General features: G+C 32.7%; 1 long non-coding RNA gene across 1 annotated transcript; it reads left to right on the top strand.

Annotated features, from left to right (window-relative positions):
* Positions 1-491: 491 nt before the first annotated feature.
* On the top strand, positions 492-2,808 carry LOC139874244 (uncharacterized). The gene is made up of 3 exons (XR_011767856.1): positions 492-582; positions 764-844; positions 1,736-2,808. It is a non-coding gene; the product is annotated as an uncharacterized lncRNA (long non-coding RNA).
* Positions 2,809-5,523: the final 2,715 nt, after the last annotated feature.

Genomic DNA, 5,523 nt, shown 5'->3' on the forward strand with positions numbered 1-5,523 from the left:
AACTGAAATCTTGTGATCCACTTTCATATAATCTTTTGATAAACGTTTCGGATGAAACAACTGAAATCTTGTGATCCACTTTTATATAATCTTTTGATAAACGTTTCTGGATGAAACAACTGAAATCTTGTGATCCACTTTTATATAATCTTTTGATAAACGTTTCTGGATGAAACAACTGAAATCTTGTGATCCACTTTTATATAATCTATTGATAAACATTTCTGGATGAAACAACTAAAATCTTGTGATCCACTTTTATATACAGATTATACGAAACACTAAAACTATGAACTCACCAACCTTTGTGTTGACACTTGTTAGCATGTTTATTCTCAGGTTTCCTAGAAGTCTTCCGCTGTTTGCTTAGATGTTAGACAAGCTATGTGCATGGAGTCTTGCATGACATAGACCTATTGCAAGGAGCCAAGGACCCAATCCTTGTGGTTATATTGTATCTGTTCACAGTTGAAAGTTTCTGTTATGCCTGCCAGGGGAAGTCGATTTTCTTGTTCACAAGATAACGTTGAAGTAATGAATCTCTTGAAGCGTTTAAATAAACATCCCGTTCTATCCATCAAGGTTAGATTCATATAATATATTTGCTACCTGTTTAACTTTTTATTTTTTTTTTTTTTTTTTTTTATTTTTTTTTTTTTGCTATTGACTGTTGAGAAAATTACTTTTGTCATAATAGTCATGTTTTTTTTACGTTAAGCATAAATATGTGAACATTTGAGATGTGTGCTTTATGGTAGTCCAGATGGTGAAAATAATCGATTGTATTAATATCTCGCATCAACCAGCTTTTGATCTTCCTTTTTTCAAAAATCATACTATTCAGGTTCATTTTTTTCCCCCTCTATACTCATTCCTTTTGATGCATATTGTTTTAAAAGCTATAATTAATTCATGGGTTTTGATTAATTGATGATTACACACTTGAAGTCAATATGCACAATTTTGTGTACTTCTTAGCCCTTAGGTTGCATTAGCAGACATCAATCATCAAGAGTTGAGTTCTTCTTTAATCACTATTGTTTGCCATAAACTGCCATTTTAAACCAGCAAGAGTGTGTATTAAACGATCAAAAGACTTGCAGTTTGACTTACCTAGGTCAAAATAGTGATTTTAGTGCTTTTATTGCTGCAATTCTGGAATTTTGACTTTTTATAGTCAAAAAGACCATCTAAGATTGACTATCTCCAGTTTTGACAAAGTCAGACAACCAAATTGTTAAGCATAGCTATATACAGCTGATAAGAAGACTGATGTATGTAAATTGACTTCAAATAGTCAAAGTCTTCATATAGTCAAAGTCGTAAAAGTCTAAAGAGTGGCGTCTCGGGTGAGTCAGGCAAAGTCAAAATCAGGTAAAAAAATATTTTTTTAAAGCGAAAAAAACATATTATAAGATTTTGTACTACATATCTATGTATAAAATATTTATGTTTTTATGTTTGATATACTTATGTAAAATATAATATACTGTATGAGTTTACCTTATTTATTACTCCTTCGTCCCATATGTTGTCTAGTATTCTTTTTGGATGTCCCAAATTAATTGTCCATTTCCATAATTAAATAAAAAATAAAGATGTAAAATTCTTTTATAACTTTAAAATATGCATACAAGAAAAAAAAAATAGGTAAAAAGTAATATGTAAAAATGAAAAGTAAACAAAACATACAGTATAATAATGATATTTTATAAATTGTGTGTTTTTTTGTCAGTGGACAACAAAATTGGGACGGAGGGAGTACTAAAAGTCAACATAGTGCTGCTCACGTACTTGTTTACGGGCTTAAGCATAGAAAGCTGCCTAAAACGTTGGGCGTCCTGATTAATGCTTTAGAATGCTTTTCTAGTCGGAAAACACTAAACGTATATATATATTAAAATTTGCCTTTAATGCTATTTTATGCCTTTTAAGCGATTTTCCTGCTTATAACGAGTTTTTTATGCGTGCAAACTATAGGATGCACCATTATTTATCATCTCACTTGTTACCAATTTCTTATGCAAGTGGATTGGTCCTTATGAAAGTCAATTTCTTATGTAAGTGGATTGGTCCTTATGAAAGTACAGTTGATAGTAAGCTATACGATGCTTTGTGGGACATATGTAGTAGTTATTTTGTAGTCGTTCAAGATTATTGTAGAAAAAAAGTTATAGGTGTTAAGACTTGTAATATGTGGTCGTTCAAGATATTCTTAGAAAAAAAACTTATAGGTGTTAACTTACTTGGTGCAATCAAAACTAGGAACCATTTGAATTGTCGATCTGCAATCAACACTAGGAACCATTCTATAAATGTGGTAATCCATTGGCATAGCTGCTATGATTTGGTTGATGCAGATGGTGAATATATACATAATCGGATTATTTCATTTGATTTGAAAAGTGAAGAGCTTTGTCAAGTGTTTCTATATTGGATTGTTTAGTACGTCCCACCTGAGCTATGTTTCTCTCTAAACTAATGGATTCTCTCATTGTGACTCAAAGCTATAGTGAGGCCGAAAACTTAGTTTGGCACCGATGTTGTAAATCATATACCAAACTATACACTGTTACGCCGTTTGATAATGTGTTTTATAATAGAGTACTTGAGTTTAAGAAGAATGATGAACCTATTATCGATAGATGATTCTGAAGAATTGGCCGTACTTGAAGTTTACGAACCTTGCTCACGACATGTCAAAGCTATGGTTTATTGACTTCATGCTCCGTGAGCACCTATACAGAGACACTAGCTCTGATTCTTTAGTCATATCCCATCATCAATTGATGATGATGATGGCGATGAACGCGGATCTTTACATTCATCATTCATGGAATTGTCATTCTTTCAAAAGTGTGATGAAATTCAATTTCATTATTGCTTGAATATCAAAAAGACTATAAATTTAAAAAATGTTTTTTTTTACCAAGTTTCATGTTTTAGTGATTTCGTGTTACGCGTTTCAGTTTTCAGTTCACGTATCTGTTTCGTGTTTCAGTTATGCGTTCCAATTCATGTTTCAGTTAAGTGTTTTAATTTCGCATTTCAATATCACAATTAGGTCATGTTTATTTTATTCATCCGTTTGAACCCTAGTTTGAAATTATTTGAGTCAACGAATGGTCTTTAATTGTTGTCACTTATTTGACCATACTTTGAGTGTAAGGATAAATCACATTATTATCGGCTCTATTTTTAGTCAACAGCAAGCGTCAGTTTATTGACGTCTTGACTGCCGTTTAGAGCCTAAATTGAATTTTAGAGAGGATTTAAAACCCATGGAATTCTGATTCTACTATTTTCATGGTGTTTCAATTTTATTTTACTGTTTTTTTTTTTTAAGAAAATTTCCTACTTATTGGCCGGAGGTCCACTCGGAAGCAATCTCTTTATACGTCGAATAGAGAGAGAGAGATGAGTTTCTCTACTTTTGAGAGTGTTTCACTCTGGGTGGAGAAATGACTTGTTTTTATTTTCGGATAGGGAAAAAATTGTCCACATCTCATCTCCCTCATACACCACTCATATGGTATTGAGTTTTGTTGTTGTTGTTGTGATAAATCACATTATTACACATGTTTTATTACTAAAAGTCATTTGAAAATAGTTTTTTAATATATAGTCCGAATGTGAGAAGGGGAATGACTGTTATAATTCAGTAGGCTTATAACTACCTTTAGTGGTTTGATTCTTGATGTTATAATTCAGTAGGCTTATAACTACCTTTAGTGATTTGATTCTTGATTTAGAATACTAATAATGAAGTGTAAGAACAAAGATGATAATGGAGAGAAAGAAAGAAACACTTTGTAAGTGTGAGAATTGGTGCAAGTTTAATGCTTGCATTCATGAGTATTTATAGCCTAAAATCTCAATATAAAAATACATACTTTGTGTACCAAAATTGACTATATGTATACACCAAAATTGACTATCCATATCTATATTATTATTATTATTATAACACTCCCCCTTGGATAGCAATTTTATTTTGTTGAAGATCAACTATAAATTACTGCCTCGTTAAAAACCTTGCTAAAGAAAACCCAGTGGGAAAAAACTTTAGCTAAGGGAAAAAGAGTGCAGCATGGAGTTGACTCCCCCTCAAGTAGACATCGCTTCAGCTGTTACATCTTTTGAACATGTCTCATGCCAATGTTATGAACGTGTGTTCTGAAAATAGCAGTTGGAAGTGCTTTCGTGAAAAGATCAGCAGAGTTTTTGCTAGATTGCACATATCTCATTTCAATCTGGTTGTCCTTAATGAGATTTTGAGTGTATGAGAAGAATCTAGGTGGTATGTGTTTTGTTCGGTCACTTTTGATATACCCTTCTTTCATCTGTGCTATGCAAGCTGCATTATCTTCATAGATAGTTGTTGGACTTTTATCGCGTTCTAGTCCACAAGAATCAGTAATGAGTTGTGTCATTGATCTCAACCAAAAACATTCTCGAGTAGCTTCATGTAATGCAATCACTTCGGCATGATTTGACGATGTAGCAACAAGTGTTTGTTTTTGAGAACGCCATGATATTGCAGTACCTCCATTTAGGAATACATATCCAGTTTGAGATTTAGCTTTATGTGGATCAGATAAATAACCTGCATCTGCATAACCAACCAAATCTTGTTTTGATTCGTTAGAATAAAATAATCCTAAATCAGTAGTTCCTCGAAGGTATCGAAATATGTGTTTGATCCCATTCCAGTGTCTTTTGGTAGGAGCAGAGCTGAACCTTGCCAACAAATTAACTGCAAAAGAAATGTCAGGTCTTGTACAATTTGTAAGATACATAAGAGCTCCAATTGCACTAAGATATGGTACTTCTGGTCCAAGAATGTCTTCTTGATCTTCACATGGACGAAATGGATCAGCTTCAACATTGAGTGATCTAACAACCATAGGAGTACTTAATGGTTTTGCCTTGTCCATATTGAAACGTTTCAAAATCTTTTCAGTATATGTTGTTTGATGTACAAGTAAACCATTAGGCATATGCTCAATTTGTAAACCAAGGCAATACTTGGTTTTTCCGAGATCTTTCATTTCAAATTCTTTCTTTAGAAGTTGAATGGCTTCATGGATCTCTTTATTTGTACCTATGATGTTAAGATCATCAACATAAACAGCTATGATCACATATCCGGATGTTGTTTTCTTAATGAAAACACAAGGGCAAGTAAGATTATTTGTATACCATTTGCTTATCAAGTAATCACTTAATCGGTTATACCACATACGTCCCGATTGTTTTAACCCATATAAAGATCTTTGTAATTTAATCGAATACATTTCTTTGGGTTTTGCATTTGATGCTTCTGGTACCTTAAATCCTTCAGGTAACTTCATATATATATCACTATCAAGTGATCCATATAGATAAGCAGTCACAACATCCATGAGATGCATTTCTAAATTTTTAGAAACTGCCAGACTGATTAAGTACCTAAAAGTAATTGCATCCATAACAGGAGAATAAGTTTCTTCATAATCAATTCCCGGTCTTTGAGAAAAACCT

This window comes from Rutidosis leptorrhynchoides, chromosome 11, assembly GCF_046630445.1.
Source record: "Rutidosis leptorrhynchoides isolate AG116_Rl617_1_P2 chromosome 11, CSIRO_AGI_Rlap_v1, whole genome shotgun sequence".
Classification (NCBI taxonomy): domain Eukaryota; kingdom Viridiplantae; phylum Streptophyta; class Magnoliopsida; order Asterales; family Asteraceae; genus Rutidosis; species Rutidosis leptorrhynchoides.